Source organism: Somniosus microcephalus, chromosome 7 (assembly GCF_052327205.1).
Source record: "Somniosus microcephalus isolate GS21.2 chromosome 7, FLI_Smic_1.0, whole genome shotgun sequence".
Taxonomy (NCBI): domain Eukaryota; kingdom Metazoa; phylum Chordata; class Chondrichthyes; order Squaliformes; family Somniosidae; genus Somniosus; species Somniosus microcephalus.
Window position 1 is genome coordinate 240,456,174 of NC_140993.1, and position 24,379 is coordinate 240,480,552.

The 24,379-nt window shown below is 50.0% G+C and overlaps 1 protein-coding gene and 1 long non-coding RNA gene across 12 annotated transcripts in view; one reads left to right on the forward strand and one right to left on the reverse strand.

Annotated features, from left to right (window-relative positions):
- LOC147115182 (uncharacterized) overlaps window positions 1-21,877 on the reverse strand; it is a 75,336-nt gene extending 53,459 nt beyond the window's left edge. For 2 of the 11 annotated variants that reach the window (XR_015079081.1, XR_015079073.1), the window contains exon 1: window positions 21,016-21,397. This is a non-coding gene — a long non-coding RNA (uncharacterized LOC147115182). Of the gene's footprint in view, window positions 1-842; window positions 930-20,810; window positions 20,980-21,015; window positions 21,548-21,630 lie in introns of those variants that run through there. The other 9 variants (XR_015079074.1, XR_015079077.1, XR_015079082.1 and 6 more) reach the window with 9 other exon arrangements.
- The window catches only part of LOC147115177 (fer-1-like protein 6), a 904,394-nt gene that overhangs the window by 543,262 nt on the left and 336,753 nt on the right, over window positions 1-24,379 (forward strand). The window lies entirely within an intron of this gene.

The following is a 24,379-nucleotide window of genomic DNA, read 5'->3' on the forward strand; positions in this document are numbered from 1 at the left end:
TTAATTCCCCAGTCTCATCCTCTAAGGGACCAACGTTTACTTTAGCTACTCTCTTCCTTTTTATATACCTGTAGAAGCTCTTACTATCTGTTTTAATATTTCTTGCCAGTTTACTCTCATAATTCATCTTCTCTCTCTTTATTATTTTTTTAGTCATCCTTTGCTGGTTTAAAAAAATTTCCCAATCCTCTGGTCTCCCACCAATCTTGCCAACATGTTTGGCATCTTGGCGATAATGTGATACCCGGTTCCTGAAGCTGCACTGAAATATAATTGAGTGTGGAGGTCTGAAGCCTTCAATGTGACCAATGAGCTCAGCGCAGTCCATTACAGTGAATATACTGAGCCGGATGTTGCTGAAGTGGGGCATCTCGCTACGTGCCCCGTTAGTTAGACTTGTTCCTGCACCCTTCAGCTCAGGATGGTATGTTGCCTCCCTGGTGCCAGGGTCAAGGATGCCAATGAGCGGCTGTAGGACACTCTGAGGGGGGAGGGTGAACAGCCAGAGGTCATTGTCTATATTGGAACCAACGACATAGGCAGAAAGAGGGATGAGGTCCTGCAGGCAAAGTTTAGGGAGCTAGGAGAGAGATTAAAAAGCAGGTCCTCAAAGGTAGTAATCTCCGGATTGTAGGATCCATTCCTCCCCCCAACGGTAAAAATTGGACTATGAAATATAAAAACCCAGAACTGCACAGCCCACAAAAAGGGCTCGGCAATAAAGGGTTAATTCAAACATTGCAGCCGAAGGTACAAACCATCAAGAGACTGGATATCAATTTTCACAGACAATCTAAAATACAAATGCTTCTGAAAAGGAACATTTATGCATATCCGTTTACCTTAAGGGGTTACATTGTTCACCTTGGACCATGGCTCCAGAAGAGCTGGTATCAGCGCAGGCCTAGACAATGGGCCGGGCCCTGAACCATTCGAACACGAATGCTAAGAGAAACCAACAATTAGCATACGCAGTCACCTTGGGAAGGTTGCATTGTCAGAAAGGACCTCAATATAGACAGTCGATGCCCAAGTAATCAATAGACAATACGAGGGGCAATTAACTATCAAGAGTTCCCTGCTAGAGACATTCACACATTTTGATACGGCCATCGTGTGCACAGGAGGGGGCCAGGAAATGTGTTTCAGATATTGTAAGTTGTTTTTTGGTTTAAAGAGGAGTCACTTCGAAAAGAGTCAGCGTGGGGAGCTAACGCAAGAGCAGTGAGCAGAAAGATTCGGGCCTACAATCAACTCCAGGAGACAGCTGATCGGGAGTGGTGATTGTATGTTGCAGTCAAATCATAGAGGGGGGCTTTTGTGATCGAGTCTGAGTAAGTTTGTGAGTTTCAGTCAGATCACAATCTGGGTAACTTTATATATAACAGTCAAACTGCGGACGGATTTAACTGTGCCATATTGTGTCGATGCAAATGACCCTTGCGTAGGGGTTTGTATTTTGCGGTTGTTAGTCTAGTATAAATCATAGGGACTTATACTGGGGAGGTAATTGTGTGTGTGTGTTCAGTAAACGAATGAATCAAAGGTTGAGCCAAAACCCTATGCAGTGTGTATTTTGTTCTTAAACCATCTAATTTCTGTAAAAGAAAGAGGTTTGATGAGGTCTTGAATTCAAGACCTCATCAAACTACAGAGAGTGTCACTGTTTGACAGCTTCACAGAGCTGTCAAACGATGACAATTCACCTGTCAAAAATTTTTGACAGATGAAACGTCATACGTTGACGTTCTCTGCAACCGGCTTTCCCTTAATTGGCCTGCTAAGCCCGCTAGGTAGGCTTAACAAAGTCAATCAGGGGAAAATAGCGTGGGTTGGCCAGAAGTTGATGGAGGCAGGACTGAAACCCGACAAGTAGGAGTCCCGCCTCCAAAAGCTCCCCATTGGCAAAATCACCCCCTATGACTCAATACTTTTTTGCCCTGTAAGCTGCTAGCAGTGCGAGCTGATAACGGAGGGCAGCAGGGCATCTGGGATACTGTTGAACAATGGGACAAACAGGGTATGTCCTTAACAATGGGATTTAAGGATTGAGAAATAAACAGAGGAAGGACTGAGAAGGAGCATGGATTAGAGTGTGTGAATTCAATGTCAAATCAGGCACAGAAAGAGAAATAAAGCGAGGGAAAAATAAGATTGGATTAAGAGAGAGAGAAAAAGAGACAGAAAGGAAAAGAAAGAATTTTTTAAAAATCTCTAAGAACAATTCACGAGCTGAAGGAATGAGACTCGGCACTTTTAATTGTTCACTTTCTGGGCCAGAGAGGTTGATTGGCAGTCATTAACAATTATTATCTTGTTACTTATGCTGCTAGTTACTAGACCAACTTTCTGTGGCAAGTTTAACGGGCAATTAAAGTGCAAATGCAGCAATTCCATGAAAATCACCGCGAGGTTAAGGCCGAGATGTCATTTTCTGGAAGCTAACAGCGGAGCGGCACATATCATCCAGCAACTTATGGCGATTCGCAATTCACTGCATATCTCTTCCGTGCCATAAGTTGCTGACTGATTTTCACATTAATAACGACGTGCATCGTCATCACTTTTCAGCAATTTCTCGCCCACTGTAAGGCTTATTGTGGCTGTGAAAATGATTCAAATTAGGAACCTCCCCATGATACAAGTGGACCACTGGAAGGGGAGGCCCAGGCAAAAAATAAATGATAAATTTCCCCAGCTGTTCCTCCCTCCCTCCCCCACCCACCTTGTAATTTTGTTGGCGAGAAAGATGCATCATGGAAGTTGTAGTTTTCAGCCTGCTCCTGTGGAACTACAATATCCAGAGTGCACCTTCAAAAATCTGACAACCAGATTGCAGAAAAATTACAAACAACTGTGAGGTATGAGCAGATGAAAATATCAAAAATAAAAATATTTCATTTTTTTGACCATTTTGTATAATTTAAATTAGTAAATAGAAATTCTGAACTAACAATGTTATTTGTGCTGTGGTTTCTTTTGTATCACAGAGAGGGAAGGTTTACGTGGGGCCGAGATTGGATGTTTACTCAGATACTGTGACCGAATTCAATCAGCCAAGCCTAATGGTGAATTGCCACGTTGGTCATTGGTGACTCCACGATGAACAATGCCTCCCTGGGCAGTGCTACAACAGCGACAGCTTCAGTGAGAATTACGAACCTACCGTGGAAAATAAGGAAAGAGAAATATCTTTCAGAATGCGCAACTAACTGAGAAAAATCTGGAGATGGAGTGGAAAATAAACGAATGAAGCACTTGCACCGTAAGCAAAGACTGCAAAGTGCCCATAGAAATTAAAGCAAGAATATAAATATTTAAAGTGTGCCAGATTTTAAGCTTGTATCAGTCACATGATAGGGAGTTAATGTGCATAGGTCCCTGAAGGTGGCAGGACGTATTGAGAGAGTGGGGTTAGCAAAGCATATGGGGAGAAAAATTCAGTATCGCCCCGTTTGGGGCGCCATTATCGGCCGTGCGCAAAGTTTAGCGCCTGGCGCTAATTATCGCCTCCGACGGCAAACTTGGCTTTTATCGCCCTTGGAGGTGATTGGAGCGCTAAATCAGGCGCTTCACACCTGTCTTAAGGCGCAAAGGCCGAGGAGCGAGGCGCTACCTCAGGGCGCTGGCAAAGCTCATGTGATGTCAGTCAGCAATGGAACACAGACACACTGGCGCCAGCCAGTTCTTAAAGGGGAGTTCTGACAAAAGGTCATCGACCTGAAACGTTAACTCTGTTTCTCTCTTCACAGATGCTGCTTGACCTGCTGAGTTTCTCCAGCATTTTCTGTTTTTATCTTAAAGGGGAGGGTTGATTTTGCTCTCAATCCACATCCTGCTCATTGCAGCCTTGAATCTTGGCCTGGAGAGACCTGCACATCAAATCTGCTGGAAAGAACAATGGAGAGACCCAGGGAAAGAGCTCAGAGTGCAGCCCCCACAGTCTCTTCTAAATCAATACAAGGAAGGGCAAATCAAAATGAACCTGCAAAGTGCAGCTCAGTACCCAAAACTCCTTCACACAGTGTTGAATTTCTCCAGAGGTCTTTCTCTCTCTCTCTCAGAATACGTGGTGCAAAAATGTCACCAACAAAAAAAGGCAGGAAGCGGTCGCTTTTAAATAGCGCTTCCCCAGTCCCTTTCTGACTGCAAAACGCTCCCCTCAACCTGTCGTTGCTAACGGCAGGCGGTAAGGCAGGGGCGCCACTCAACATCTGGTCCAGGGCGCTACCGGGGCATTGCGCGCTCGACTGATGTCACGATCTGCCGGTGCAGGAGATTGCGACGGTAGTGTTTAGCGCCGCCGCAAAATGCCTAGTTAATTTCGCGAGTGGCGCAAACATCGCCGCACCCGGGCGCTAGTTGCTTTGCGCCCAATTAGCGCCCTCTTAAGGCGCTAACGGGAGGCGCAAACCAACTGAATTTTTCCCCCATGGGATCTTGGGCTTCATAAATAGGGGTATTGAGTACAAAAGTAGAGAAGTTATGCTGAACCTTTATAAAGCGCTGGTTAGGCCACAACTGGAGTATTGTGTCCAGTTCTGGTCACCACAATTTAGGAAGGATGTGAAGGCCCTTGAGAGGGTGCAGAGGAGATTTACCAGAATGGCTCCGGGGATGGGAGATCTTAGCTACAAGGACAGGTTAGAGAAGCTGGATTTGTGTTAATTAGAGCAAAGGAGGTTGAGGGGTGATTTGATAGAGGTGTACAAGATTATGATGGGTTTGGATAGGTTGCACGGGGAAAGGCTTTTCCCACTAGTTGATGGTACAAAGATTAGGGGACACAGATTTAAGGTTTTGGGCAAGAGATACAGGGGGGATGTGAGGAAAAACCTTTTTATGCAGCGAGTGGTGAGGTCCTGGAATTCGCTGCCGACGGAAGTGGTGGAAGCGGAGACACTCAATGTTTTCAAGGGGAGACTGGATAGGCACTTGAGGGAAATAAACTTGCAGGGCTGCGGGGATAGAGCGGGGGAATGGGACTGACTGGATTGCTCCACAGAGAGCCGGCACAGACTCGATGGGCCGAATGGCCTCCTTCTGTGCCGCTATGACTCTATGTCAGCAAAATGAATTTTCTATTACAGCGGCACAAAGGGTTTGCAGGTCCTGGACTGCTAGCAAGCTGCAACACAGCAGGTGTATTAGTTTCATTCTAAAGATGTGAAACATATGAAGGAGTGTGATGAAATATGCCATTCATCAGGCACTGTGTTCCCTGTGTTTAGTTTAGTTTCAGTTTCATTTCCTTACCTGTATTGTATTGTGTGTAGGGCTCCGCCCATACCTGGCCCCTACTTAAGCAAGCCCCAGCGTGTCTCACAGCAGTACAGCAGATCTCTGGATGAGAGACACTTCTCCAATGTGTATTACTTTCTGAGTTAATAAAAGCCTTGCTTTGCTCCGTTAACGTCGAGTCTCGGATTCATTGAGGCACATCAATCAGGAAAAGACCAAGTGGTCTGTCAAGCCTGTTCCATTCAGACATGGTGCAGCCTATATTCACGGTAACCCCCAGCCCCCCACCGCACCCCTACCCGCTGAGGATAGGTATAATGTGAGTTCTGTTATATAAATTAACTTAATTTAAAATGCTTTTTACAATAGATGTTAGATGAGATAAAAGGGCAGATAAATGACCTTTAAAACCTACTGGGGTATACAGTTGTTGATAATACTCGAATAACCTTCATTTCTAAGAAATTTGTACTCCAAATGTGAAAGTGGTTGAATTGCTTGCTGCTGACATCTCATGCATGAGCTGCAAAACTATTCTGTCAACCTTGAAATGATTAATTTTTGGCTTTAAAATAAGAATTTATAGGAGCAGGCTAGTGGCTGGAGAATAGTCTGCAATGCAGGAAAACAGTGTCTAAAAGGTTGGGTTGTAGGAATTAACGAATTCCTATGAATAACGGAGATCGACACAAGAGAACAATCAAACAGGTCTTTACTCAACGGAGATGCCACGAGGACTGCCTGGGCAGTCCCGTGGTTTGCGATGTGATGTCATCGCGTTTGTCCGCGCTCTTAAAGGGGCCACGCCCCGTACATGCAAACTCTATATACAAAACACAGTAATGCCTAACACAATGGTACAGGTCTAGGCTGGTGTTAGAACATCGTTAAAGAGAGTTATATACAGTTAGCCAGAGTCATTCAGTGGTTCTGCCGCATGCGCGCCCCCAGAATTCGCTTTAACGGACAAAGTCAAACGGTGAGGGGGTCTGACAAGCCTGTCAGAACGACTCCTGTACTCTCGAGGCGGAGGCTGCAGGGCGGCTGGCGGTCTGGCGGGCGGTCGCACTTGGTCTGCCGCAACGACGACGGGTGGCCGACCCCGTCTCGGCGGTTGTGCTGTCTCGACGGGGCAGTCGAGGTCCAAACGTGCTGGCTTTAAGCGGTCGACCGAAATGTGGTCCGGTTTATCACCGACATCTACCGTGAAGGTTTTGTCCCATGCTTCCAACACGCGGAAGGGACCGGTATATGGGGCCTTGAGTGGATCCCTATGTGCGTCATGGCGAATAAAAATGTATTCAGCCTTGTGAAGCTCCGTGGGAACGTCTGACCTCTGCGGCCCGTGGTGTGAAGTGGGTACCAGTGTGAAACATCTGGCCGCCTCTTGGTGACTAGCAAGCTGGGCAGTCACGGACCATTGCTCCGTCGATGTTGGTAGGAAGTCCCCTGGGACCCGCAGCGGCTGACCATACACAAGCTCCGCTGATGAAGAGTGAAGGTCTTCTTTGGGGGCCGTGCGAAGGCCCAACAGGACCCACGGTAGCTTGTCTGCCCATCCAGCGTCCTGCAGGCTGGCCCTCAGGGCGGCTTTCATTGACCGGTGGAAGCGTTCGCAGAGGCCATTTGCCTGTGGGTGGTAGGCTGTGGTGCGGTGTAATTTGACACCGAGTCCTTGGGCCACTGCATTCCAGAGTTCGGAGGAAAACTGCGGTCCCCTGTCTGACGAAATATGGGCGGGTACTCCGAAATGGGCGATCCAGAAGGAAACGAACACCCTGGCCATGTCCGCCGAAGTAGTGGATGACAGGGGGACCGCCTCTGGCCATCTGGTGGTGCGGTCAACCATGGTCAGGATGTGTGAAAAACCATGGGAGGGTGGGAGTGGTCCTACCAGGTCCACATTGACGTGGTCAAAACTTCACTCCGGAACTGTGAAGGCGGCCAACAGAGCTTTGATGTGGCGCTGTACCTTGGCCTTTTGGCAGACCACGCAGGCGTTGGCCCAGTCGCGGACATCTTTATGCATGCCATGCCATACAAATTTCGCTGACATCAGTTTCTGAGAGGCCTTCATTCCAGGGTGTGACAACCCATGTATGGCGTCGAACACTTTGCGGCGCCAGACGACCGGCACGGCAGAGCGAGGATCCTGTACGGAGACGTCACACAACAGTGTGGTACCTGCCGAATGGAACTTGACGTCGGCCAACTGGAGGCCAGTGATGGCCGTTCGGTAAGTTTAGACTTCCAGGTCTGAGGCTTGGTCCGCTGCCATGAGGGCGTAGTCGATGCCCAAATGAACCGTATTGACGATCGCGCGGGAGAGGCAGTCTGCCACCAGGTTGTGCTTACCGGCCACGTGCCGTATATCCGTGGTGAATTCGGATATGTAGGTCAGTTGACACTGTCGGGCTGACCACGGTTCGGCGGTCTTGGACATTGCAAAGGTCAGCGGCTTCTGGTCCACAAAAGCGGTGAAAGGACGTCCTTCCAGGAGGAACCGAAAATGGTGGATGGCCAGAAAAAGGGCGAGCAACACCCGGTCGAACGTGCTGTATGCTCTCTCGTTCTGCCGTAGTTGACGGCTGAAGAATGCCAACGGCTGCCACGTCCCGTTCACCCACTGCTGTTGCACGGCCCTGACTGCGTAGTCCAACGCGTCGGTGGTGAGGGCGATGGTGACTCCTGGCAGTGGGTGCGCCAGCATAGTCGCATTGGCTAAGGCACTTTTGGTGTCGGTGAACGCTCGGGCCATGTCATCCATCCAGTCTACCGGGTTCTTGCCAGTCTTGCCCTTGAGGGCCTCATACAGGGGCTGCATGAGTAGTGCCACCTTAGGCACGAAACGGTGGTAAAAGTTTACCATGCCTAGGAAGTCCTGCAGGGCCTTTATGTTCTGCGGGCGTGGGAAGGATATCACCGCCTCTACCTTCGCTTGAAAAGGAACCGCTCCCTCTGCGGTGATGCGATGTCCCAGGAAATCAATTTGGCGCAGGCCAAACTGACACTTGGCCAGGTTGATAATCAGGCCGTGTTGGCTGAGGCGTCGAAAAAGGGTGCGTAGGTGACAGGTATGTTCTTCCTTAGTAGGACTGGCAATTAGAAGATTGTCCAGGTAGACGAAGAGGAGCTTGAGGTCCCGCAGCACGGAGTCCATCAGGCGTTGGAAAGCCTGGGCGGCGTTCTTTAACCCAAACGGCATCCGTAAAAACTCGAAGAAGCCGAATGGGGTGATGACTGCGGTCTTCTGGACGCCTTGTGGATGAACTGGGACCAGGTGGTAGCCCTGGACGAGGTCGACTTTTGAAAACACGGTGTTCCCTGCCAAATGGGCAGAGAAATCCTGGATATGGGGGATCGGGTACCGATCAGGAGTGGTGGCGTCGCTTAGTCGTCGATAGTCGCCGCATGGCCGCCATCAGGCTTCGGGACGATATGGAGGGATGAAGACCAGGGACTATTCGACTGGCGAATAATCCCTAACCATTCCATGGTCGCGAACTCCGCCTTTGCGGCCGCCAGCTTGCCAGGTTCTAGGCGCGGGGCCCGCGCGTAGACCAGGGGGGCCGTTGGTGGTGATGTGGTGTTCCACACTATGTTTCGTGGCTGTGGAGGAGAATGTGGGTCTTGTCAGGTCGGGGAATTTGCTGAGCAGGCGAGCGAACTCATCAGGAGTCGGGAACGCACAGGAGACAGTGCGTGACGTAGTGTTACTGCGGTAACATGGAAATAAATTAAAAGTTGCTGCGTTGGTCAGCCGCCGGTTCCTAACGTCGACCAGGAGGCTGTTGGCGCACAGGAAATCCGCGCCGAGGAGGGGCTGGGAAACTTTGGCCGTAACAAATTCCCAGTGAAAACGTTACCCCCCGACGCACACCTCCACTCGCCATCTGCCGAAGGTCCGAATTGTTCCACCATTGGCCGCTTCAAGGGCGGGGCCGTGATTCCTCGTCTGCACATCGAGGGCGGACGCGGGTAAAATGCTGCACTGCGCTCCGGTGTCGCACAGAAAACGACGACCGGAGAGAGTATCAGTGATGAAGAGCAATTTTCCCACGTTGCCGAACACCATCGCGGCCGTGGGGTGCCCGTTAGACCCGTTCCTCGGCGGTCGCAGTGTCAGTCGTTTTTTTGGGGGAAAACTGCAGGGAGGGCGGCAACGCTTCGCTTTTGCGCCGAACTGCGCGTGGTAGAAACACAGCCCAGCAGGCTGACGAGCTGGGACGGCGTCTGCGGGGGATGGGTGCCTCGTGGCGGCGCAGTACTGCCGAGTTACAGCGAAAATTTTGTCAGCCTCCGCAGCGAGTGTTGCGCAGTCTTCAGTTTCAGATCTGGCCAGGGCAGCTTGTACCTGTTCAGGCAGTTGGCTGAGGAAAATCTTGCAGATTAGGAAACATTCCCGTTCTGAGTCCAGGAGTGCGAGCATTTGGCTCATCAACTCTGAAGGCTTGGAGTCCCCGAGCCCGGGCATAGCGAGTAATCGACGGGCGCGCTCCGATTTTGTGAGCCCGAAAACCTGCAGTAACCGCGCTTTGAGGGTTTCATACTTGCACTCCGTTGGGGGGTTTTCGAGGAGGCTGACGATCCGAGAGGCGGTAGAGCTGTCGAGTGCGGAGACCACGTAAAGATACTTGGTCTGATCCGCATCAATGTTCCTCAGGGCGAACTGGGCCTCGACCTGAATAAACCACGAGGGCGCTTGCTGCTCCCAGAACTGCGGTAGCTTTAGCGAAACGGCGTTTGCTTCCATGCTGTGCTCTTCTTTTGTGAAAACGTTCACAAAAACGGGGTCACCAATGTAGGAATTAATGAATTCCTACGAATAACGGAGATCGACACAAGAGAACAATCAAACAGGTCTTTACTCAGCGGAGATGCCACGAGGACTGCCTGGGCAGTCCCGTGGTTTGCGACGTGACGTCATCGCGTTTGCCCGCGTTTTGCCGCGCTCTTAAAGGGGCCATGCCCCGTACATGCAAACTCTATATACAAAACACAGTAATGCCTAACACAATGGTACAGGTCTAGGCTGGTGTTAGAACATCGTTAAAGAGAATTATATAGTTAGCCAGAGTCATTCAGTGGTTCTGCCACAGGGTAAGCCAGTCAATCAATGAGCTCCTTGGCTCCTGCTCCTCTCTTCTTTGTCTTGTTCCGTCTGCTTCAGTCTCTGCCATTTAAAAATTCAGGTGAGGCCCTTCATTGGTACTCGAACCTGACTGATCTGCATTTTCTGTTTTGATTTCATACACTCCGTTCTTCTGTTCCAGCTGTGGCTCAGTGGGTCGCACTCTCGCCTTTGAGCAGAAGGTTGCGGGTTCAAGTCCCACTCCAGAGGCTTGAGCACAAAAATCTAGGCTGACACTCCAGTGCAGTGCTAAGGGAGTGCTGCACTGTCGGAGGAGCCGTCTTTTGGATGAGACGTTAAGCCAAACCCCGTCTGCCCTCTCAGGTTGACGTGACACTATTTCGAAGAAGAGCAGGGGAATTAGCCCCAGTGTCCTGGCCAATATTTATCCCTCAATCAACATCACTAAAACAGATTATCTGGTCACTATTACATTGCTGTTTGCGGGAGCTTGCTGTGCGCAAATTGGTCGCCGCGTTTCCCACATTACAACAGTGACTCCACTTCAAGAAATACTTCATTGGCTGTAAAATGCTTTGGGGCATCCTGAGGTCATTAAGGGTGCTACATTTTTCTTTCTTTCTTTCAGATGTGGTCACACATTTGGTTCCCAACCAGATGTTGGTTTTGGGCCTGTCCAGTAATTTACTGGAAACTGAGCGATCAATTACAGTTTTCTGAGAGCACTTTGAAAAATAATACTCTGCGCGTGTTCCAGCAGTGGCTCCATGTGGCGCATAGTGTCAACATTTTCATTGCTAGGGTTTGCCTGCATTCCACTGATAATAAAATGCCTTTCAAATGTAATAAGAGATACTGGGACATGTTGGCAAGAACTGCTGACACCATAACCTTTACAGATGCTGACTGGCCTGCTGTGTATTTCCAGCATTTTCTGGTAGTTCTTATGAAGGGTACAAACCTGAAACATCAATAATCGATCTTTCCTCTTTACAGATGCTGACTGGCCTGCTTTGCATTTCCACTGTTTCCCCTTTATTTTACTGGTAAATATCGGTTTGTAGGAATTGACGAATTCCTAGCCAATAACTGAGGTTGACTCAGGAGATCAATCAAACAGGTCTTTAATGTAAGACTAAACGAGTTCAAACAGTTTGTTGAGATCGATACAGGAGAACCACAAAAACAGGTCTTAACAAGATGGAGATTCCACGAGGACTGCCCGGACAGTCACATGGTTTGCGACGTGACGGCATCGCGTTTGCCCGCGCTCTTAAAGGGGCCACGCCCCATACATACAAACACTATATACAAAACACAGTAATGTCTAACACAATGGTACAGGCTTAGGCTGGTGTTAGATCATCATAAAGGGAATTATATACAGTTGCTCAGAGTCATTCAGTGGCTCCGCCACATGCGCCCCCCCAGAATTCGCTTTAACGGGCAAAGTCAAATGGTGAGGGGGTCTGATGAGCCAGTCAGAACGACTCCTGTACTCCTGAGGCGGAGGCTGTTGGGCGGCTGGCGGTCTGGCGGGCGGTTGCACTTGTTCTGCTGTAACGGCGATGGGTGGCCAACCTCGTCTCGGCGGTAGTGCTGTCTCGACGGGGCGGTTGAGGTCCAGATGTGCTGGCTTTAAGCGATCGACCGAAATGTGGTCCGGTTTACCACCGACATCCACCGTGAAGGTTTTGTCCCCTGCCTCCAACACGCGGAAGGGACCAGTATATGGGGCCTTGAGTGGATCCTTATGAGCATCATGGCGAATAAAGACGTACTCAGCCTTGTGAAGCTCCGGGGGAATGTGCGAACTCTGCAGCCCGTGGTGCGAAGTGGGCACCGGTGCGAAGCATCTGGCTGCCTCCTGGTGACTAGTAAGCTGGTCAGCTGCGGACCATGGCTTCGTCGAAGCTGGCAGGAAATCCCTCGGGACTCGCAGTGGCTGACCGCACACCAGCTCTGCTGATGAAGAGCGAAGGTCTTCTTTGGGGGCCATGCGAAGGCCCAACAGGACCCACGGTAGCTTGTCTGCCCATCCAGCATCCTGGAGGCTGGCCCTCAGGGCGGCCTTCAGTGATCGGTGGAAACATTCACAGAGGCCATTTGCCTGTGGGTGGTCGGCTGTGGTGCGATGTAATTTGACACCGAGTCCTTGGGCCACTGCATTCCAGAGTTCGGAGGAAAACTGCGGTCCTCTGTCGGAAGAAATATCTGCGGGCACTCCGAACCGGGTGACCCAGGTGGAAATGAACGCCCTGGCCACGTCCGCCGAAGTAGTGGATGACAGGGGAACCGCCTCCGGCCATCTGGTGGTGCGGTCAACCATGGTCAGGATGTGTGAAAAACCATGGGAGGGTGGGAGTGGTCCTACCAGGTCCACATTGACATGGTCAAGCCGTCGCTCCGGAACTGCGAAGGTGGCCAACGGAGCTTTGACGTGGCACTGTACTTTGGCCTTTTGGCAGGCTACGCAGATGTTGGCCCAGTCGCGGACATCCTTGTGCATGCTATGCCATGCCATACGAATTTCGCTGACATCAGCTTCGGAGAGGCCTTCATTCCTGGGTGTGACAACCCATGTATGGCGTCGAACACTTTACGGTGCCAGACGACCGGCACGACCGGGCGAGGGTCCTGTATGGAGACGTCACACAACAGCGTGGTACCTGCCGAATGGAACTTGACGTCGGCCAACCGGAGGCCAGCGACGGTCGTTCTGCAGGCTTGGACTTCTGGGTCTGAGGCTTGGTCCGCTGCCATAAGGGCATAATCAATGCCCAAATGAACCGTATTGAATGTCGCGCGGGAGAGGCAGTCTGCCACCAGGTTGTCCTTACCGGCCACATGCTGTATATCCATGGTGAATTCGGATATGTAGGTCAGTTGACCTTGCTGTCGGGATGACCACGGTTCAGCGGTCTTGGCCATGGCAAAAGTTAGTGGCTTATGGTCTACAAAGGCGGTGAAAGGACGTCCTTCCAGGAGGAAGCGAAAATGGCGGATGGCCAGAAAAAGGGCGAGCAACTCCCGGTCGAACATGCTATACGCTCTCTTGTTCCGCCGTAGTTGACGGCTGTAGAATGCCAATGGCTGCCACGTCCCGTTCACCCACTGCTCTTGCACGGCGCCGATGGCGTAGTCTGACGCGTCGATGGTGAGGGCGATGATGGCTCCTGGCAGCGGGTGCGCCAGCATGGTTGTGTTGGCTAAGGCGCTTTTGGTGTCGTCGAACGCTCGGGCCATGTCATCCGTCCAGTCTACCGGGTTCTTGCCAGCCTTGCCCTTGAGGGCCTCGTACAGGGGCTGCATGAGTAGTGCTGCCTTAGGCACGAAACAGTGGTAAGAGTTTACCATGCCTAGGAATTCCTGCAGGGCCTTAATGCTTTGCGGGCGTGGGAAGGATATCACCGCCTCTACCTTCGCTTCTAAAGGAACCGCTCCCTCTGCGGTGATGCGATGTCTCAGGAAATCAATTTGGCGCAGGCCAAACTGACACTTGGCCGGGTTGATAATCAGGCCGTGGTGGCTGAGGCGTCGAAAAAGGGTGCGTAGGTGACAGATATGTTCTTCTTTAGTGGGACTGGCAATTAGGATATCGTCCAGGTAGACGAAGAGGAACTTGAGGTCCCGCAGCACGGAGTCCATCAGGCATTGGAAAGCCTGGGCGGCGTTCTTTAACCCAAACGGCATTCGCAGAAACTCGAAGAGGCCGAATGGGGTGATGACTGCGGTCTTCTGGACGTCCTGTGGGTGCACTGGGACCTGGTGGTAGCCCCGTACGAGGTCGACTTTCGAGAAGACGGTGCTCCCTGCCAAATGGGCAGAGAAATCCTGGATGTGGGGGATCGGGTACCGATCAGGAGTGGTGGCGTGGTTTAGGCGTCGATAGTCGCCGCATGGTCGCCATCCGCCGCCAGGCTTCGGGATGATATGGAGGGGTGAAGACCAGGGACTATTCGACCGGCGAATAATCCCTAACCGTTCCATGGTCGAGAACTCCGCCTTTGCGACCGCCAGCTTACCAGGTTCCAGGCGCCGGGCCCGCGCGTAGACCGGGGGCCGTTGGTGGTGATGTGGTGTTCCACACCATGTTTCGTGGCTGTGGAGGAGAACGTGGGTCTTGTGAGGTCGGGAAATTCGACGAGCAGACGAGCAAACTCATCAGGAGTCGGGAAAGCACAGGCGACGCTGCGCGACGTAGTGTTACTGCGGTAAGGGATAGAATTTAAAGTTGCCGCGTTGATCAACCGCCGGTTCTTCACGTCGACCAGGAGGCTGTTGGCGCACAGGAAATCTGCGCCGAGAATGGGTTGAGAAACCTTGGCCGTCACAAACTCCCAGTGAAAACGTTGCCCCCTGACGCACACCTCCACTCACCATCTGCCGAAGGTCCGAATTGCTCCGCCATTGGCCGCTTCAAGGGCGAGGCCATGATTCCCTGCCTGCACATCGAGGGCGGATGCGGGCAAAATGCTACACTGCGCTCCGGTGTCGCACATAAAACGACAACCGGAGAGCATATCGGTGATGAAAAGCAACTTGCCTGCATTGCCGATCGCCATGGCGGCCGCGGGGCGCCCGTTAGGCCCGTTCCTCAGTAGTCGCAGTTGTTTTTTGGGGGGGAAAGCTGCAGGGAGGGCAGCAACGTTGCGCCTTCGCACCGAACTGTGCGTGGTACAAACACAGCCCAGCAGGCTGACGAGCTGGGGCGGCGTCTGTGGGGGATGGGCGCCTCGTGGCGGTGCAGTACTGCTGCGTTACCGCAAAAATTTGTCCGCTTCTGCCGTGAGTGCCGCGCAGTCTTCCACCTTGGATCTGGCCAGGGCAGCTTGCACCTGCTCAGGCAGCTGGCTGAGGAATAGTTCATGGAATAGGAAGCATTCCGGTTCCGAGCCCAGGAGCGTGAGCATTTGGCTCATGAACTCCGAAGGCTTGGAGTCCCCGAGCCCGGGCATAGCGAGCAATCGACGGGCGCGCTCCGATTTAGTGAGCCCGAAAACTTGCAGCAACCGCGCCTTGAGGGTTTCATACTTGCGCTCCGTTGGAGGGTTCTCGAGGAGGCTGACGATCCGTGAGGCGGTAGAGCTGTCGAGTGCGGAGACCACATAGAGATATTTGGTCTGATCCGCAATGATGTCCCTCAGGGCGAACTGTGCTTCGACCTGGATGAACCACGAGGTCGCATGCTGCTCCCAGAACTGCGGTAGCTTCAACGAAATGGCGTTGGCCTCCATGCTGTGTTCTTTTTGCGAAAAACGTTCACTAAAAATGGGGTCACCAATGTAGGAATTGTTGAATTCCGTACCAATAACTGAGGTCGACTCAGGAGATCAATCAAACAAGTCTTTAATGTAAGACTAAACGAGGTCAAACAGTTTGTTGAGAGCGATACAGGAGAACCACGAAAACAGGTCTTAACAAGATGGAGATTCCACGAGGACTGCCCGGACAGTCACGTGGTTTGCGACGTGACATCATCGCGTTTTCCCGCGCTCTTAAAGGGGCCACGCCCCGTACATACAAACACTATACACAAAACACAGTAATGTCTAACACAATGGTACCGGCTTAGGCTGGTGTTAGAACATCGTTAAAGGGAATTATATACAGTTGCCCAGAGTCATTCAGTGGCTCCGCCACAGTTTACTGTCAATAATTTCAAGAAAACATAGAGTGTGAGCAGGCTATCTTTTAAATTAAAATCTGCCATTTATGGAAACTGCACATTAAGTGAGTGGTAGCCTTTGCGGTTACAGAAGATCTCCGGATTGTTATGCGGAGCCCACAAGGCCAGTCAAAGGCAGTCAAAGGCGCTCTGCACCATGGGGAAGTCCATTATCTTGGAAAAGCCACATGTGCGCTCCTCCTGCTTCTCTCTGCTCAGAGAGAAGAAAATGTAGTCCCTTCTCCTGGTGTAGAGAGCCTCTGTGATCTCCTGGATGCAGCAATGGACGATGAACTGGGAGATGTTAGCTATGCCTCCTGCTGCAGACTGGAAGGATCCGCTGGCACAGAAATTGAGGGCAACGGTGACCTTGAGGGCTACTGGGAGAGCCGTGTTCGCCCTGCTCTGAAGCTACAGGTCTGGTTGCAGGAGGCGCCAGAATTCTGTGACCACCTCCTTGGTGAAGCGGAGCCTCCTACTACACTGCTCCTCGCTTAAGTCGATATAAGAGAAGTGCTCTCGGAAGACCCTAGGTGGGTAAGGCCTCCTGCTGAGAGCCCTCCTGACCCTCCTCCTCCTCCCTCTGTGCGCATCTTCTCCTCAACTTTGCTACCTGCTCTCCCTCTCCCGAAGATACTCGAGTGCGAGGGGGACTGCCTCATGACTGTGAGCAAGTGTTGTGAGCAGAAGCATTTAAATGAGAATGAAGGCATTCTCCACTTGCTCCAACACTCCCTGTCACCTTAGGAACTTGAAAGAAGTTTAGAAAGCTGTTGGAGTTGCAGGAAGTTTCACAGAGCCATTCCAACTGAAGAAACATGGCAGCTGCAAGTAGTTGCTGATGATCCCTTTAAATAATGCAGTTGGAGCCTCCTTCCTGCTCGTCAACGCTTGGTCAGCTGGTCACAGTTATGGCATGCCGGTAAGTGGAGCAGTGAAGTTGAAAGTGGCAGATTAGGCTTGGGCTGATAAGTGGCAGATAACATTCGAAGACAGTGAAAGACAAAACATCAAATAAGTCTCAAAGTAAGATCGAGGGTTTTCAATACCAAACATCCCTTATCGCTGAAGTTTCAGACCAGTCTAGATAATGGGCTATGGGAAAGGCAAAAGATGTAAAAGTTCCCATAGTAAAGCTCACAGCAGAAAAGGGGAGGAAATAATAGAACATACTTGTGAAGGTCAGAATGGTGAGATAGCCCAAGCAGCTGCAAGTTGCTATGTATTTTTGAAAGAGAAAAAAAGGTATAAAAGGAATAGATATTGAACACTGAAAGCAGCACGAAAAGAGAGGATGAGAAGCTTCAGTCAACAGAACACAGCAAGAGTTAAACAGTCACTCGGAAGGAACGCCAGGGTTCAACGAACAGATTACGACAATCTTCTTGTTCAGTATTATTTCTTTGTACTGGATGCTTAATGCTTAATAAACCGGTTTTATTGATACACAATATACCTGGGCCCAGAGTGGTTTGTGTAGTCACGGACTGTTTTACTGATACACAATATACCTGGACCCAGAGTGGGTTGTGTAATCACGGACTGTTTTACTGATACACAATATACCTGGACCCAGAGTGGTTTGTGTAATCACGGACTGTTTTACTGATACACAATATACCTGGACCGAGTGGTTTGTGTAGTCACGGACTGTTTTACTGATACACAATATACCTGGACCCAGAGTGGTTTGTGTAGTCACGGACTGTTTTACTGATACACAATATACCTGGACCGAGTGGTTTGTGTAGTCACGGACTGTTTTACTGATGCACAATATACCTGGACCCGGAGTGGTTTGTGTAGTCACAGAAAAATTATTCTAAAGAGCTTTTAAAAGCTACAGATTGGCGCCCAACGTGGGGCTGTGACTATTAACTGAAACCAGGTCTATTGTGCATAAGGCAGGCACTTGGATTTTTGCTTGAATTTTTCTGTTTTTCTATGAAAGTCCTTGTGGAAAGTTAAGTTATCTAACAGGTAGTGTCTCTTTAACGTACAGCAGAATGTCGAGTGAGAATTTTTTTGTAGATTTTAAAACGAAGTTAATGAAGAAGCGCAAGGATGCACAGTTACAGACGTTAGTAGTAGAATGTCTAAAAAAGGATAAGAGAGTATCCTTTGAGGGCGTTGTTGCGTTCATTGAGAAACAAGTTAAGGAGAAGCAATGGAAGTCAGATAGGGCAGTGCAGCTAATGGCCGATGCGGCAGTGTATTGTGTAGAGCAAGATAAAGAGACCCTCCTAGAGATGGAAAATAATAAAACCAAGTTAGATAAATTAGAAAAAGACAAGCTACTATACAACAGTTGGAAAACCAGCTGGGTAAACAACAGGCTGTAATAGCGGCAGTCACGGGAGTAGACCCCCCCATGAGTTATGATAAACAATGCGAGGAGATCAGCGGCGAACTATATCCTCCCTTACTACACCCTTCACAAAAGGCCTCCGTTTCGTATACCACATCGACCTGGCTGAGAGGCCCGCAGCCTATGCTGATAACAATATCATAGAAACCTCGGTGGATGAGCCTGCACACTTTAAAGCCCCAGTTAATGTTCTGACTCGTACCCAGGTGATTCCTAACGCGCCACCAGCTGCAGACGGTGACCAGGCACAAGCAGGAGCACAACCAGCGGCAGCTCACCCGGGAATGTTATGGGCGGGTACTTATGAACAATCCCAGCCCCTGAACTATGCAGATCTACAGGCATGCGTCCAGCAATTTGGACCAGTTAACCCACGAACATGCCCCACAGAGCTAACGTATAGTGGGGTTCTGGAATTACCATCCTAATTTTGAGGACAGTGACATGAAAAATGTTATACTGTCTGTCTTGGCCCCGGACCTACGAACTAGTCTGCTCTTTATGGCCTTTAATGTGGGGAGCCCCCTGAATAACTTAATCACAACAATACAAACAGCTCTGGGCTTGGACACTATTGATCTGGTTCAGAAATTAAACCAGTCTCAACAAGGGCCTCATGAGACCCCTGCTGTATTCGGGGATCGATTGTACACTGTTTATGAGATGATGCAGGCACGCCCCAATGATAATGTCTTAAACGGGAAGAATGAGGCAGCATTTAAGAAAATATACTTAGAGAATATTCAGGCCTCACTGCGAGCAGCCTTAGGGCACACTGTCAGCCACAACTCGCAATGGATAGACCTTTTAAGAGACGCTAACACTGCATGGGCCTACACTAAAACTCAGGTTCAGGTACCAACAGCAGAGACACCAGTGCATATAGTAGAGGGACCCCAGGCCCACCACCCCGTAAGCAACCCTTGATATGTTATAACTGTGGAAAGGTGGGACACTTTGCAAAAGGATTGCGGAGCTCCTAGACAGACAGGCTCTGGAGGTGGGAAGAATAATAATAATTACTCGCAATATGGTTCGTCCCGTTCACCCAATCCAATGGAAAGTAAAATAGACGCCCTAGGCTCATGTAAACTCTTGCATCGACCCAGATGTCGGGGTGCCCCGTGGCTCCAACTATGAGTTCATCATTCCCGCCCCCACCATTGTCCCAACAACCCAACGGCCCATTATGACAGGATCCGGCCCCACCAGCCTGGTCTGAAGTGGGGTTCAGACAAGATGGCCATGGTCGACCAGTGGTCTCAGCTTTGCTGCCTGGGGGCCGACAGCAGACTATGCTAATAGACACTGGTTCATCTGTTACAATCCTGCATACCCCAGACCCTGAACGCCAGCTTGAAATAGGCAAAAGTAGTGTGATGAAATATGCCATTCATCACTCATCGGTATTCTCTGCCTGTGGTTTGGTTTCAGTTTCATTTCCCTTACCTCAGTTCCGTTTCCTCACCATTGTATTGTATTGTGTGTAGGGCTCCGCCCAAGCAGGCCCAGCCTGCCTCACATCCAGTACAGCAGACCTCTGGATGGAAGATACCTCTCCACTGTGTGTTACCTTCTAAGTTAATAAAAGCCTTGTTTTGTTCCGCTAACATTGAGTCTCGGATTTATTGAGGCACATCAAGTAGCTTCGTAATAACAGGAGTCACCGGCACACAGGCACCAGCATATCCAGGAGAGGAAGTTAGTATTTCCCTTGAGACCTTCCCCATAAAAATCACTGATCTGTTATATATGTGTATGATGATCAACAAAATGGAAATACTTGGCAATGACACCCTATGAGGAATGACAGCCATTATAGATTACAATCAGAACTGTTTGTGGGTGGAGTCTAAACTGGGAGATGTAGTGCAAATTTCAGATGTCCACTCGGTGTTTGCTATAAAGAAGCCTGAGCAGATAGCACTGCTGACACATTCCCTGCCTGCTGTTAACTCCTTAGTGACTAAACACGCAGCAGCCTTTGTTAAGTCTAAACACGACTGCGGGAGAATGGAAGGGCAAACGCGAATTAATGGTCCACCCCATCGCGCATGTAAACAATACCCGATTCCCCAGGAGAGTACTCCGTATTCGCGAACAGTCATTGCCTCATTAGAAGAGCAGGGAGTAGTGTGCAAAGGTTCATTTACCACCAATTCCCCTGCATGGCCGGTTAGGAAGCCAGATGAATCCTGGAGGCTTACTATTGATTACCGAGCCCTAAACAAAGCTTCCCCACTTCAAAATCCAACTGTTAGTCAAACCCCTTCGCTACTGACATCCGTACCCCCCAAAGCTACGGTCTTCCCTACCCCTAGACATAGCGAATGGTTTTTGGAGTATCCCAGTTGCTCAGGAGGACCAGTACAAAATTGCTTTCACGTTTGAGGGGCAGGGTTACACATTTACGTGTTTACCGCAAGGGTTTCATAGCTCACCATCAATCTTTCATCAGTATATGGCATGAGCAGTTAAAGACTTTTCTAAACCATCAGCCCTTCTACAGTATGTTGACGACCTGATCCTGGCTACCGTAACAATGGAGGAACACCTAGAACTTCTAGATGAGTTGATAGGGCTAGTACAGAAGGCAGGGCTGAAAATAAATCCAAAAAAGGCTCAGCTGGCAAAAGATGAGGTTACCTTTCTGGGAGTAAAGATTTCAGCGACCGGCCTCAGTCCGGACCACCAAAAGGTAGCGACTATTCAGAGACTCCCATTGCCAGTTTCAAAGACCGCACTGTGACCCTTTTTAGGCTTAGTTGGATATCAGCAAAATTTATTCCGAACTTTGCAGACTTGGCTAAACCTTTGTATGATCTTTTAAAGGGCGATGCGGAAGAGATACAATCCGTTTGGGAAGACCACCATACTGCAGCAGTTAGTGCTTTGAAACAAGCCCTCATTATCCCAGATCACAGCCAGCCCTTCCATCTTGAAGTAGGCTCCACCCCTACCAGCCTAACTGCCGTTTTAAGTCAGACCCAAGCAATCAGCGAGACACTGCGCCCCATCGCGTAAGCCTCACGTATCTTACGAGGGGTAGAAAGCACATTCTCAGCGTGCGAGCGCCACCTGTTGGCCACATTTTGGGTAGTCAATCATTTTACTTACATCACCGGACTGCAGAAAGTGATTTTGCATTCGCCACACATGCCCCTAAAATCAAGTGAGACTAAGGTGTCCTCTCAGCGAATCAGTAAATGGACACTTGAATTGTTACAGCGAGACCTGGACATTACTCCTAAATGAACTTACCTCTTATGCTCGCCTGTGAGAGAAGCCCACACCAGTGTCCATTACCAGCCCTAGATATGGAACCAAACCCAGTAAAGGTCAATGCCATACCTAGAGCTCGAAATGTGTACGTAGACGGATCATCATACTATGCAGACAGCCATCCTAGAACTGGAGGTGCCCTCATTGATATGGACGCTCCCGATTGGTCAGTAGGATTCCAGGTTCCTGCCCACTCCTCCCAACAAACAGAACTAATTGCTGTAATTATCGCCGCTCACGATACGACTACGGATGAAACTAATATCTGGTCCGACAGCAGTTACGTCTGTAATGCAGTTATGGCCCTTCCCCTATATCATACAAATGAGTTTTGCTCATCAGATGGTAAATCTTTATTACATTCTGGTCTCCTCTGTGAGCTATGGAAAGAGCTCCAGGAGCGGGTCGCTCCTTGTCATGTAGGAAAGGTAGCAGCCCATCAGAAAGATTCATCTCCCCACTCCCGAGGTAACCAGGCAGCCGATCGCCTTGCTAAGGAAGCTGCCAAGAACGGCTGTCTATTGCCTTGGTGGGTGATGAATGACACTCAGATACCCGTAGTGAGGGCGGTAACTAAAACTAAACCCATTGATCTTTTGGCCCTACAGGATTCACACGCTCCCTATGCGCAAGTAATAGCCTGGCATGAACAGGGACGCCCACTACCAGTACCCACCCCATGGGCAAACGCAACTGTAGTACAACATGGTGCGGATAAAAACCCTCCCCTGCTTATGGTTAAAAATAAAGAGGGAGACTTAGTAGTTTATATTCCTCCTCAGTTGAAGGAAGAAATTCTAGCCCTCTTCCATTCTCACCTGACGGCGGGACATTACTCAGCGGCCACTACACTACAAAAGTTATTACCCGTTTGCTGGTGGCCTGAAATGGAGCAGCATGTGGAGCAATATGTTAATCGCTGCCTGCCCTGCCTACAAACAAACCCTCCTTCATGTTTTAATCGTGCCTTGCTTAGGTCACAGTCCCCTCCTGTGGGACCGTGGACACACCTACAGATTGACTTTATTCGCCCGCTAACAAAATCCAAGGGTAACTACGAGTACGCGCTCGTGGTAATTGATCAATTCACTAAATGGATCGAGGCGTTTCCCACAAGAAACATTAAAGCGCGCACTGCTGCCCAAATTCTCCTGAGTGAGGCGTTCTGTCGGTGGGGATTACCATTACAATTGGATAATGATCAGGCTCCACACTTCACGGGGGCAGTTTTCACAACCCTACAAGAAATGTTACAGATAAAACATAAATTGCACATTGTGCACCATCCACAATCACCAGGGATTGTGGAGAGGGGGAATCGAACTCTAAAAACAATGCTGCAGAAGCTGTGTACAGAACACCCCACTCAGTGGACTGACAGGTTGCCCTTATGTTTGATGGCAATACATTCTACCCCACATGGGACTACGAGGGTAAGTCCATATGAGGCTATGACTGGGAGACAAATGCGGATACCAGGACACATAATATTGGAAAATAACACACCATTAACGTTACAACCCTGTAGCCAAAAATGGAATACAAGCCTTGATAGATTATATGGACAAGGTGAACAGGCTGGTGGCCATTAACACAGGCAAATCACGTGAACAAATCAAGCGATATTATGATAAGAGGGTAAAACCATTTGAGTATGAGATTGGGGACCAGGTAATGTTACAAAATTTCACTTCAAAAAAACACTAATTCAAGGTAAAATGGACGAGCCCTCATACCACTAGTGTAGGAATCAACGGATTCCTATCTAAATCACTGAGGTCGAGTCAGTTCAGTAAATTAACCAAATTTAATTAAACTGGTGAACAAAACAAAAACATGCAGGAGCAACAGCAAACAGATCTATACAGTAGCTTGTTCCACGAGGTCTGAACTCAGAACCTCCCACCTCTGACATCATGACGTCATCACGTTTCCCGCCACTCGGGGCACCACGTGACCAACGTGATGACGTCATCGCGTTGTTTCAGGGTTTTTACAGAAAGCTTGTTTACACTCAGCAAACGGACATAGGCGCAGTGACATTGCTTTAAAGACAGTTATTCATTTGTACAGGAGTTCATTGGTGGTTTTATCACATGCGCCCCCCAGAAGTGTCTTTAATCATCAAAGTCAATCGCAGAGGAGGTCGGACAACCCTGTCGGAGCGACTCCGATATTCCCGGAGAGGAATGGATGGTGCAGGAGAGGAGCTGGGTCGCGGGGCCGATGGGCCAGGCGTAGCGGCCGCGGGCAGTCGCCCACAATGCGGCGGCTGCGCTGTTTCGACTGGCTGGCCGAGGTCCAGGTGTGCAGCCTTGAGGCGGTCCACGGAAATGTAGTCGGGCGTCCCACCGACGTCTACCAGAAAACTCTTGGTGCCCGCCTTCAGTACCCGGAAGGGGCCCGTGTATGGAGGCATGAGGGGACTACGGTGGGCATCGTGCCGTACAAAAACGAATTTAACCCTCATGAGCGTTGGCGGAACATGTGACGCAGGCAGTCCATGCTGTGAAGTCGGAATGGGCCGGAAAGCGTGCGCCGCGGCTCGGTGAGCCTCCAGTTGTTCAGTGGCGGACCACGGACGCGTCGGCGACGGGAGAAACTTGTCGGGGACCCTGAGCGGCTGGCCTTAGACCAGTTCGGCGGCCGACGCCTGCAGGCCCTCTTTAGGCGCCGTGCGCAACCTGAGCATTACCCATGGCAACTTATCCATCCACGCGGTCCCTTG